Genomic DNA, 13,580 nt, shown 5'->3' with positions numbered 1-13,580 from the left:
AACACTTTAAGAGTAGGTGTAGCTGATAGGCACCAAAATGGTCAGATATTACAGTATGGATTGCAAACTTTGCCGTGCTCATCTGTGGGAGTTTCTGTAGGGAAGACAGAAGTGTGGTGCGAGGACTTGCAGAAAAACACAGGTGTGATGGGAGAAGGAGGAGCATGTGTGATGGAAACAGGGTGGATACGTCTGGTGGGAGGCTGTTGAGCAAATCCCTGCCTTGGAACAGTTCTGTCTGCTGAGAGAGCAGTCAGAGCAAGGAGGAGCAGCAGGAGTCACAGCTCTGCTGTCCTCGACAAGGTACAAGTTTACAGTTCCTTCAGATGAACCACTTGCACTCCTTGCTGAGCTATATTGGGGCCCAGAGCAGTTCGACAAACCCAGCCTGCTGGAAGGTGCCCGACTTCCAGTCTCTTCTCACCTAGGTTAGGAGGATTGAACATCTTGGCAACATGTACTGGTCTTTTGGTCCTTCAGGGATAGAATTAGAGAATGGTTTGTTTTGGAAGGGATTTTAAAGATCATCTCATTCCAACCCCACTGGCACTGGCGTTATCCTCATAGGAAAACAGAGAATTTGTAAGGCAGTGCACTCTTGTTCCTGACAGATGCTGATGAGCCAGTTCCTAATGACCCAAGACTTTGCTGGGGACTCCATTGGGCCCAGTTTTCAGGAGAACAGCTGCAGTGAACACAGCATTCCCTGCCTGGTCTAGACTTGCATGGAAAGGTGAGGCAATGCTGTCTGCCACCACCTTGCTCCAAGTCCTTTCAAAAAGCAAGTCAGGACAGAGAACCTGGGAACTGACTTGAGGGAAAACCTAGGTGGGAAAACCAGGGTTTCCATGCAAGGCAGTGAGGAAGTAAAACTGACTTGCCTAATTAAGACAATAGACTAATTAGCTAATGAGAGAAGTCTTTTCAGTGTGGATATACCATTGGAAGCCATTAATTAAGAGTCTTGCTAAATCCCAGACTAGGCAAAGCCTTTGATAATAGTGTGCAAGAGCAAGAAATAGCCAGCACTGTGGCCCTTAGCACACACACAGCCTTCTCTGCCTTCTCCATGGAGTCTTTAAAATAATAAATTTGCTGTGGAATAAATTATACAGATATGGAAACAGCAGTGGGGAAGCAACAAACAGGGCTTACAAGGAGCTAGACTGTTTCAGTCTTGCTGTGGCAGCATCTGTTCTTCCTTACTGGTATTTTGACTCCAGTTCTCTCATTTGTTATTTCCTTTTTGAGACAAATTTCTCCCAGGAGAGGCTGGTTTTCTTCTGATTGATCGTTAGTGTTGCAAAACCAGTTGCTGCTGCTGGGCTGTTCCCATTGCTTTGATTGGACCAGTCTTTAACAGTTTCCTCTTACCTTTAAAAGTGATTCTTTTAATTATTTGTAACAAATGTGTAAAGATACCAATTTTTCCTCCCATGTGGAATGAAGACAAATGATCAAACTCTGACACCTTTTTCCTGGAACGTGATCCTGGTTTGCAATCAACTCTTCTATTTTTCTCTGCCCTGTTTTTAAATGAGTTTCAGTTCCTGGTTATCAATAAAACTGTCTATGGCCTGGTCTGCAAGAGAACTTGAGAGGAACTTTTTACAGAGGGTGTAGGGACAGGACAAGGGGGAAGGGCTTCATGCTGACAGAAGGCTGGTTTAGATGAGATACTACGAAGAAATTCTTCACTATGAGGGTGATGAGGCACTGGCACAGGCTGCCCAGAGAAGCTGTGGATGTCCCATCCCTGGAACTGTTCAAGGCCAGTTTGGACTTGGCTTGGAGCAGCCTGGTCTAGTGGAAGATGTCCTTGCCTGGGGAGTTGTTGTGTCGAGCCCTTGGCCACAAGCTTTCCTTATCTGGGCTAAAATTCTCCTAAAACTGGAATGGGAGGATACAGCATGTCAAAGAAGAGGAAGTGCTGAGCAGCCCTTTGTTGAGTTTAGATTTCTGCCCTGGAAATGTAAGACAAATTCATTCTAAAATAGAAAGCCAAATGGTTATTCTGCACCATGTCGTGCTAGAAAAGCACTTCTTTTTCTAAAGATGAAGAGACAGAGAAGCCAATTCCTGCAAAGCATTCATTTTATGTTTGTCCTTTCACACACCCTTGCTTCTCTGATTCTGCTGAGACTGATCTTTCACCAGGGAAGTGAGGAAGGTTAGGGAAAGGTGTAGTGTGTGGGGCATCTAAATGCACTTGGTTGCAGACTGCAGGACGAGGATGCCAGCACAGGCAGGCACCTGGCAGTGTGTTGCACTTCTTCAGAAACCAGTGACCCTTTTTTGTTCTGAGGGATCTGTTTTAACTCCTGGACTTCCTGAAAGCAGGGTTCTCAGTGTGTGCTGAACCCTTTTAAAATCCTTTTTAAGCTGGGTTGGATTCGAATTGGCAGCCCTCTAAATACTGTCAGTAGCTGTATTTGTAGTGGCATCCTGGCTGCAGTGCCATAGCTCTGAGCTGCCACACCAACAGGGACTGCAGGGATTGGCACCTCCCTGTTGGGAACAAAGGCATTGAACACAGCATATGTTGTGTCTGTGTGTAGGGTATTGAGCGCCTGTCCTGTTCTCCCACTGTGCTGAGTGTTCCTTGGGGGCAGGAGAGTGGCAGAAAACAGAGTGAATTCAGGAGAGAGAATGACTCCAGTCATCCTAGAGCTCAAAGTAGAATTGGAAAAGACCTCCAAGATCATTGAGTCCAACCATTAACTTAACACTGCCAGGTTCACCATTAAGCCTGTCCGTAAGTGTTACATCTACACATTTTTTTAACATTTCCACCTGTTTCACTGCCCTTCTTTGGATGCAAATCACCTGAACATTACTTGAACAAATGCTTGAATGGCTCTGCTCTAATAGGAAGATAGGTATTTTGCAATCATGCTAAAACAATACTGTATAAAAGTCTTCTAATTTTGGACCTTTTGTCCTGACTGGTGCCAGCTTTAAAGAAGGTGAGGTCTCTGCTGAAGTGGCCTTGAAGTGGCACAGGAATAGAACAGGGGAAGCTGTTGTGGAAGTTCCCTGCAGTGTTGGTAAAAGGACAGTGAAGTGTCCTTCAGTGGCAAAAGAGATGAAAGTAGCTTTGGCTTGGATACAGCCCCTTTCTTATGCCCCCGCCTGTGATCTCTGTGGCTGTGTAGGTGTCAAAAATGGTTTCCATTTTCCTGTTGTGGAGGGTGTGAGTGGTTAGAAAGCTCTTGTGCTGGCTTTCTGGGCAGCTGTGAACAAACCCCAATGCTATTGATATCCTTGCCACAAAACTGGGCCTGGTAATGTTTATTCTTGCCTTTCACCCTTGTGAAAGGAAGACGGAAGATGTGATTTCTTTAGGATGATGACGAGCTGGGGTCTTTAACAAGAGCCTCCTTCCCAGGGGACTGCTGCCATACCAATACACTTCAGACAGACTATGTGCTGCTTTCTCTGTCCTAGACAAGGAGATTTTTAGAGCTATGCTACCTGGAAGAAGCTGTGTTTGTGTCCATCTGTCCTGGTTTCAGCTAGGATGGAGTTAATTTTCTTCCTAGTAGCTGGTACCGTGCTGAGCTTTGGATTTAGGATGAGAATAGTGTTGATAACACTAGTTTTAGTTGTTGCTAAGCTTGAGTTAGTGTTTACACTAACTCAAGGACTTTTCAGCTTCTCAATGCTGCCCTGCCAGCAAGGGGGGCATAAGAAGCTGGAAGGGGACACAGCCAGGACAGCTGACCCCAACTGACCAAAGGCATATTCCAAACTATATGGTATCATGCTCAGTCTATAAACTATGGGGAAAGCTGGCCAGGGACCGCTGCTCATGGACTGGCTGGGTATACGTTGTCAGGTGGTGAGCAATTGCATTGTGAATCACTTGTTTTGCATATTCTAATTCTATTATTATTATTACTTCCCTTCCATTTTTGTGGTATTAAACTGTCTTTTTCTCAACACACAAATTTTACCTTTCCCTCTGCCCTTCACTCTCCCCTTCCACTGGAGGGAGAAGGAAATTAGTGAGCTGCTGTGTGGTGTTTAGTTACTTGCTGAGGTATAAACCATGACACCATCCCATCATCTGGTTTACTTTATTTCTGTCGGAAGTGCCCAGTTTGCATTTTAAGAGCTATATCAGGGATAATGCTTCTTCCTTGTGAGTAGTGCTGGTGGTAGGATGTGAAGCTTACAGATCACCCGCCTGTGGAGCTATAGTTTCCCCTCACATCATATTAGTTTCTTTGTCTCATTCCTTCTCCCTTCATCTAAAATTATTTTAGCTTTTAAGTGCATTTCCAAGCTGTGTAAAGCTACTGGCATTCAGAAACTCTCAACCTCCACCACCAAGAGCACAATTCTTCTGCATTTTCTATCAAAAAGTTTATTATAACTCATAATTCCAGTAACACCTAAGTTTCTAAATGTTTATGGGTTGTTTAAATATATTAAAGTCTATGAATTCAGAGGGTAGATGTCTGCTAATGCATCAGACCTGTTTCTTATGCCTCTTGTACTTCCCTGCCTTCCTCACAATCCTGCTGTATTAATTTCTTCAGGGACTAACAGTGTCTGCCTGTAATTGTGTTGGGAGTATCTTGAGAAGTAAGAAGCCAGATAAAATTCAAAGCAGGACAAGGCAATCTTCATATGGATTTTGAAAGTGCTGTAAGATTATGCATTAAAGAGATCAAGCACCTCTGCTTTTACCCTTTCCCTTCTGTCTGAGTAGTAAATGACCTGCATTAAAACAGCAGAGCAACGAAACACAGGTAGTTGTAAGCAACAATAAGACAGAAATAGAACAAGAGGAGTCCAAAATTAGTTTGTGAAGCAGCTTGGTGCCTTCTCACTTAAGATCTATTTCTGAATCATTGTGCAGAGACATAACCCTTTGCCCATGTGAATGGATTTATATAGGGTTTAAAGCTAAAGGGTGAGATCAAGACTGGTGTTTGGGTTTGCCTGCCATGAGTCTTCATCACACTGCCCCCTCTCCTGTGACACTCCCATGGAAGTGGGCCAAGACAGTTTCACTCTGGGAAGCAATGTAAAGCCAATGAGCTGGATTTCACGGCATGGAAAATATTTGCTCTCTTCTGCCAGTCTTCTCCTTCCTTAATCTCTGAATATCTCCATGCATAATCTCATCTGTAATAACAGCTGCACTGGAACCTGAGAGTGTGATACCTATTAATCAATTACTTAATATTTATTTATTCATATAACTTTCATTGTCTTTCATCTATGTTGAAAACCAGATTTTTATTTTCAGTTGTTCAAAGTCAAGTATTTACAAAACACACACGCAAAACCAACCCTGTTGGCACAGGCACTCATACACCAACATGAGTGAATTGTGTGCCTTTGTCATCTTACCAAAAGTTGCAACTTCTAAAGAAAGGTAAATTGTTTTATCAGTGATTCTGGCAGCTCAGGCAGGGATTTGTATGAACAGCTGTCTTAAAGGCAAAGGGACCAAACAGGGGTGCGTGTTTCAGTGTTGTTCTGAGACAATGCAGACACAGCCAGCCAAGTTGTTTGAGCTGAACAATGGACTTTTTGCATACTAATCGATAGCCTGATGTTTTCTTGAAATGTGCTGGTTAACAAAAATAATTATTGCATCACTAAGATACCAATACATCAGAGAATCACAGAATTGTTTAGGTTGGAAAAGACCTTCAAGATCCAACCATTAACCCAGCACTGCCGTGTTCACCACAAAACCATGACCCTAAATACCACATCTATGCGTCTTTTAAATCTCTGCCAGGATAATGAGATGAAGAGACCGACCCCCATCTGGCTACACCCTCCTTTCAGGCAGTTGTACAGAGTGATAAGGTGCCCCTTGAGCCTCTTTTTCTCCAGTATAAACACCCCCAGCTCCCTCAGCTGCTCCTCATCAGACTTGTGCTCCAGATCCTTCCTCAGCTCTGTTCCCTTCTCTGGACACACTGCAGCCCCTCAGTGTCCTTCTTGTGAGGGGCCCAAAACTGAACTCAGGATTCGAGGTGTGGCCTCACCAGTGCCCAGCACACAGGGACAATCACTGCCTCATTGTTCTAGCTTATGGCTTTAGCTAATTCAATGTTTGATTTCGATTCTAATTTTTCACACCATTCAGATAAAAAGGTTGTAAATCAGGCAATGCCTCTTAACATACATGTGGCTTCATCTCCTGCTCTGAGTAGAGGAAAGGAGTATTATAGGGAGCAGGTGTTGCTCCTGCCAGCTTTATACATACTTGACTGTGATGCTTCTTTTAGGAATGTTTCCTTCTCCAAAGAGCCAAGTAAGAACTGTCATCCTGAAAACGATGACCACTTAAGAAACTGCAACATGGAAATTTCAGGAGAGGGAACAGCATATGACTCTCATAAAGCACTGTGGAGAACAAACAACTATATTTGGTTCCTGGCAATATCTTTAAAAATTCAAATGTGAAGTAGTCCAAGAGGAGCTGGTTGTAGAGCTCTGTACATCATCAGTGATGTACTCTGGTTTTTCTCCAACATCTTCAAGCCAGAACTTTGGAAGAATTTCAGTAGGAAAAGTACATTGTAATTTCACAGTGGTTAAAAAGGTATAATGTCTTGGCAGAAGTGTATCTGGCCAAATTGAAAGACTTTTTTCTCTTCTTCCATGGTGAGTTTTGATTAAGACCTGCTTTGCAACAATGCCAGTAAATCCAAAGCTTTTTTACTTCAGAACATGGAGAAAGGTACTGCAGATTTATTGGCGAGGCTAGATGTATTTTATTAACACCACCATGGGGAGGTCTGATTCTGATTTATTTGCAGAAATTCCACAATTTGGCAGTGCTGTCTGGCAGACTTCCTCTTGATTTTCAGTTGACTGAATATTAGGATTGGCCTGAGTAGAAAGCTTTGTTTGAATGGGAACTTCAGCTAGAGATTTACCTGTGGACATTTTTGAGAACTTAAGGCACACAGGTAAATGTTAAACAGTTTAGAAGAAACCAGTAGTTCCTGATCAATGCACTTAGTGTTCTAATTCAGATATCTGTTAGAAATAGAACTTTTCCAAAAGCTTCTGTCTAAATTTAAATGGACTGTTTATAGCAACCAGCCAGTAATACAATATACTGAGCAAAATGTGCTGAGCATGTGAAGCAAACAGGGTTATTAAGCCATGAATAAATCATTGGTTCAAATCAACTTGCACTAACGATGGTGCCCATTTAAAGGAAATGTACCACGTAATTCAAAGTGTTTCAAAATTTATAATAATAATTACAGTCTTGATCACCAGGAGACAATGCTTCTTTCCCTTGTCGGCAGAGGAAACCTTAGTAATTTAGGACTTCTCTAGATGTAAGACTCTAATTTCCCCATGGCAATCATATCAGACATGTGCCATTGTATGGGATTATTCCCCTCTGCTGAATGGGGAAAGGCAAAGAAAGATTACTAATTTGGCCTTGTATATTGTTTTAGGAAGAGAATGTCTTTGACTCTTAATTTCTGTACTATGGGGAATTGCCATGTCCAGATTTGGGTTTTGGTGTTTAAAATTGGAACAAAAAGTCAAAAATCACTGCAGACTGGAGGTTGATTGCAGCTTGTCAAAACACTCCATTACTGCTGAAAAATGTAAATGTGCATATAAGGTAAAATGGAACTTTTCCATGAGGCAGCTCCTTCTGGCAGTGGTGGCATGGGGCATGGAACCCGATGACCCTCAGGTCTGCTTTGATGTGGCTGTTCTCAGGCTCAGAGTGCTCGTCAACCCTTTGGTCTCCATGAGGTATGAGAAAACACTACCTTAACAGACCTCTGTGGATTAATTCAATGTGGCAAATGCTGATCTTTTTTACCTGGCTTTCTGAAAACTTTTTGCTTCTAGTGGCACTCAGAAAGTCCAAGTCATTTTTTATTGAGAGAGCTGGAAATGCAGGGTACTGAACCAAAAGGAGAACAATCAAAATGTAAGCTTTCTACAGCTCCATGTATCACAAGCCTTTGCATTAGTGCTCTATATGACTCCTGGGGAAGCCTGTTATTTATTGTATTGGACGTAACTATTTGAATTCATACACTTTAGATGTATACAAGTATGTTCCCAATCAAGAGGAAGAATTTAAAGTTACTTAATGAGTGGGTACTTTCTGCAGTTTTTATTTTTTATGGTGCTTGATGCTCTTTATCCTCCTAAAACTTGAAAACAGGACATTTAATGCTGTGGGATGGGATGAGATGGAGTTTGAAAAGTAGAAAAGCACCAGAAACAACTTCTTAACTTATAAGGTTACCTATAATCCCCTGCTAAATCCATCCTTCAAAAACATCTTTAAAGAGATGGTGCTGATGTTTTTGCCACAGAAGCAGTGTGAGTGTTCACGCTTGCTCCAGTACACCAGGATCAGCCCTGTTGGGAATGTCCCAAGCAGCAAAAAAACGGAAAGGAGGGAATTTACCCTCGAGACTTGTCAGTACTGAGAAGGGAAGTACCAAGTGGGTTAGTTTTCCTACACCATCAGGTTTCCCACTGCACTCGCTTTTCCTTGTCCTTTGCTGAAAAATAGAAGAAAACACCAAGGGGGTGGGATAGAAATGAGAAAGAGAGGAATGGTAAGGATTCCCTTGTCTGTGGGATGTGGATTTATGAGTCTCATAAAATGCTTTTCTGCTTTTCCTAGTGAGAAATAGTCATCCAATTGTGTTATCTTTAAGAGAATGATGATTTATGCTCTCAGAATGAGTGCTATTTCCAGTTTTCCACATCTTTTCAGTGCCTCAGCAACATCTTGTGGAGATTTCTTTTTGCCAAAAAAGGTTGGACCAGATGATCCTTGGAGTCCCTTTCCAGCCTGGTTTTCTGCTAAATCACATTATGTGGTCACATTTTATGATAAAATGTGTTGGGTTTTCATTATTTTTTTCCATATGTAGTTGCATGGTGTTCTCCATTAAGGCCTCTGTGATTGTGTCTCTGGGAAATGTGTGTAGATAGGTAATCATTCACATGATACTCCGTGCCAGAGTCAAAATCTGTGTAATTATCTAAATGACTGCACACCCTAAGTGCTATAGAGTTGAAGAAATTTGTAGCTTCTAACCTGGGCTTTGTCAAATACCTAGTTTTGTGTTTCATATTATGTGAGTAATTCACATTATGGCATTCAAGTTTGCAAAATACATCTCCAGAGTATTGGTTCTTGGATTATTAGTAATGAACATTAATCACAATTAAAGGCATGTCATTATTTCAACTTTGGAATTTGTGTCCTTTCAATGTTTATGTTATGTTGCAGCAGCTGCAAACGTTGTTGTAAACACATGACCACATCCATGGAAAGAAATCTGTAAATGATCAGAAGACGACTGAAAGTAGGGTTTTCCTTTCCTAGACTTTCAATGGTGTCAGCAGCACTGTTACCTTCCCAATTCCTTCCTAATTTAGAGAAGAGCCAGCTTTGCCTTCCTTTCCAAACCCCTGTACATGGATAACAATCCAAATTAATCCTGATACCATCTTTATATACCATTTACACATCACAGGAGAATGCATAAGTGAGGGAGGGTGAATCTTTAGAGAAGAAGGTACTGTCATAGCCTGTAGCTAGTGGGTGTGTGATGTGGACGCGTCATCCCGAAACATGCCATAGGATGCACCGTGGTGAGGTAAGGCACAAAGTATCTTTCTCATCATCTGCCCAAAGAGACTGGACCCAACACTTCCAAGAACCAGCAAAATTTGGTTTGTTTTCAGAGGGCTTGTTCCCATGCAGTCTCCAGCACCGTGGCCTGGGTCGGGCTGCATGTTGTGGACAGAGCATTTCAATTTCCAGCTCTGTCTGTAGGGAAATGAAGGAGCATGTGCTTTAAGACCTACTGCTTCTTCTTGCAGAGGTCACACTAGTTCAGTGAGAACTGGGTTTGGCTTCCCATCACACAGCAATCTGAGGGGAAAAATGTGAATCCTGGCTTAAATGGATAATGTGAAATGCAGATGTGTCATTCTGCCTTGCCCTGCTGTCTGCAAGGGCAGGGCTGAGCCTTGTGCTGCTGCTGACAGGGGTCTTGCATGGTTCCCTGAAAGTGTCAAAAGTTGAAGACAAGCTGTACTTTTTGGGTCTCTAGAGAGAGAGTGCAGTGCCCCCACTCCCTGAGTTCCCCAGCATTCCATCCATCCTGGTTCCCTTCCTCCCTCACAACCTGTCTCCTGGGTTTTGTCTTCCCTCAGCCCAATCCTATATGAAAACAATAGAATTGGGAGGGGCTGTCATTTTCCTTCTGCCATCACATCCATCCCAGAACGAATCTGAGGGTGGCTTCTGAGTTTAAAGTGAACTAGCAGCAGTTTTAAGCATTGTCCTGCACATTCTACTCTTACTCCTGATTTTTCTCTATTCATTGAATGCAACCTCACTTTAGAGAGGGAATTGTCCTGCTGACTCTGCAGCAAGCAGGCAGTACAGAAGGAGAAGACACTTTACTCATCAGCTCCCATTGCTTTCATTTGTGATGCCAGGCCTTGTAGTTACATCTGTGAGTTTTGCAGGAGGGTGGGAATCCCAGTCAGTTGGATTGATGTAGGCACATAGTGCAACCTATGTGTTTTCCTCAGCCTTTTTCTCACTTAAAACCCTTTCATCTTTTGGTTATTCTTGAGCATGTTTCCTCCTGCCCTACTTCATGTCCCAAGTTAAAAATCACCATTAAAGGTTTTACGGGTAACTGCTTATTTCTATTGTATCCTGCAGGCAGAGCTGAAAGGTTGAGAGGAAAGATGTGCCAAACTGGGATTCTGCCTGAGAGGATTTCCTTTGTGATGGAGCATTCTGGCTCCAGACAATTCTTTAGCCAAATTTTCTTTGTCAGCCTTCATTTCAAAATGTGACCAGTTAATACTAGAAGAAAATATGGCCTTTAATTCTTACTCTTAGGTTTTTCCCTGTTGGCTTTCAAGCCAATGAGTGTCTGAAATGTTGAGATGCAGATGCATTTATGTGTTTTCTTCCAGGGAGTGAGCAATGGCAGCGCTGCAGATCCTCAAATGAGAGCAAGATGATAATGTTTTACAGAGGAAACTTTGTTGGTTAAAATGAAGTAATCAATTTCCTAGGTTCTTTTTGCAGAAAAAATTTTTTTCTTTTGTATTGTGAGGAAGAACAAAATACTGGTTTTGACATATTCAGAAATTAAGGTTTTCATGTAAAACTTTATTGGAAAAAAACTACAACCCAACATTTCAGTGTTATAATGAAAGTAAAAGAGCTTGAAGTCACAGTGAAATATTCTGCTCCCAGATTTCTTCTTGTTTGATGCACTGGAAATTACATTTGCTGAGGTAATGAAGAACAAATTGTGTTGTAGCAGGAGCCAAACAGTCTTGTTCCAAACAAAAGGTTGTTTGTACAACCTGTGTGCTGGAGTGTGCCAGGAAGTATGTGAGGAAGGAGCAGTGACACTCCAGATGCCACACTTCACCAATCCATCCATTTTCAGGTTTTTTAAATTACAAAGTTTATCTTGTGTTTTGGATGGAATAATACAGATCCAGATCAAAACAAGCAGTCTGTCTTCAGTGGCCTGATAAATTGCTCCTAATTTTCTGGAACAGGTTAATTTCATTTAGGTAAGGAAAGGCAAAAAAGCAGGCTTTTCAGAGCGCTGCCAAACAGAAGATTAAGTCAGCATCAAATCCATTTGTCAACCGATTTATCTGTTGGCTAACACCACTTCAGCCTCTTCATCTTAACTTTTTTTTTTTCCCTTGGGTGACAATTGAGGTAACCCACAATTTCACTGCTGTATTGCAGTATTACATGGTGGTTGCTCTGCTTAAAACTAAGTTTACTGCCCTCTTAAAATTTTTTAAAGCAGATTTTATTTAGTTTTATTTTTTCATGGCAACTTTTTCTTCTTCTGTGAATGTACCATTTCTTTGAAAACTCATTTCTGGGAATGCAGTCCTAATCGTTGTTGTAGGCTACTGCGGAACATGCCCGTAGTAGAAGTCACCTCTATTAATTGCACATATTTATGTGTCCATCATTATTCAGTGCCAGCTTTGAGTTTCCTTTCAGGACACCTGTTCCAGACTCCATGGTGTGCTTGCTTGGGGCTGTCTTGGCAGTCTTTGTTTTCCTCATTTTAGTTTCATATGACAGAGGATTGCAGATTCGTCATGGACAGAGGTTCTGGTGTCAGTTGAAGTCTAACCACTGATGGAGACTTTTTTTACCTTCGGGATATTTCTAACATGTCCATCTTTTGTAGATTCTTTGCTAATTCCCTGGTGTTATATTTTTCAAATTCTTCCAAGAAACATATATGGCAACATTTATCCCTGCCTTTGCCGGTGTTGCTGAAGCAGCTAGGGATTTGGGGAAAAGTATTGGTTTAGAGGAGACTTCTGCTAATAACTTCTTGGCCATAAAGAGTTTTCATCTTCTAACCTGAGACATTGAAGGTGAGTTAGTTTCACTTGAAGTTAGCAGCAACCTCTCAGCAGCAAATGTTCCTCTGGTACCATGGAGGGGGCCTGACTCCATAGAGTTGGTGGGAAGAGCCTATGGAATTTAAAGTTGCATGTGCTACCATTCAGCATTTCTCATCTAAACTCCTCCCGATGTGGGGGATTGTGGGGAACTCCAGGACCGGTACACAGGGATGTGCATCTCCCAGTTTTACCCCACTTCTTTTGGTTGTTTTTGCATATCACAGGCTCCTGAGCCTGCTCTGCACAGGGCTGCATGGAGTGAAGTGTTCAGTGCGGGAGAACTGTCCAAGAGCCAGAAGGTGAGCACGTCGGAAATACTTAAATTTCTATTCTGCCTTCCAGTGAATGACATCCTCATACTTGTAGATATCAGTGAATCCAAGGGAGGCAGATCTTTTGCTGGCAGAGCAGGAAGCTGAAACACGCAGAGGCAGCAGTTTGCTCATGCTACATGGCAATTAACTGGAAAAATCCTTACTCTAAACAAGAATGTGTCTCTCGTTTGTCCTTACATTCAGTTCTTCAATATAAGACTAGCTCTTACTAATTAAATGCAGAATTACACAGTGCAATCACCTCCTGCCCTCTAAAGAAATAGAGAACAAAACCTGTCAGCACTGCACTCCCCCGCTGTGGGATAATCTGGAACTGGCTGGCTGGTTATGTACTTAATTTGCTTGGTTTGTCAGTGTTTATTTGGGGTCTGACTGACGCAAAATCATCCTCTCCCCTCTGGAAATCAGCATCCTTCTGGCAAAATGTACAGCTTGGCTTGCAGGATACTTTTTAGCCACGAGTATTTTCCTATGGTTGCTGTGGTACCTCTACAAAATCAACTCCAGGTGTAACTTGTGTAGGCCTTGTGCAGTCCTGTTCCCCCCGGCAATCTCAGCTGCTTTCATGGTGTAGTCACCAGTCACATGTCACCAGCGCCTGGTGGCATAAAGAATTTGGCAGGGCAGATAACTTGGTGACAGGTGTGGCCTTGACCTCTCTGGGAACAAGGAAACGTGTGGCCTGTTCCAGGATGGCATCGCTGTTGCTGCTAAAGGCCCATCAGCATCCTCCATGTTGAATACTTGCATATTACAAAGGAATATTCTAACACCAAGTGAACAGCA

The sequence above is a fragment of the Corvus kubaryi genome, unplaced genomic scaffold, assembly GCF_017639235.1.
Source record: "Corvus kubaryi isolate FWS band 111438036 unplaced genomic scaffold, C.kubaryi_AGA036_p1.0 37395, whole genome shotgun sequence".
Lineage (NCBI taxonomy): Eukaryota > Metazoa > Chordata > Aves > Passeriformes > Corvidae > Corvus > Corvus kubaryi.
The sequence above is the reverse complement of the archived record's forward strand: the minus strand, read 5'-3'. Positions refer to the sequence as shown.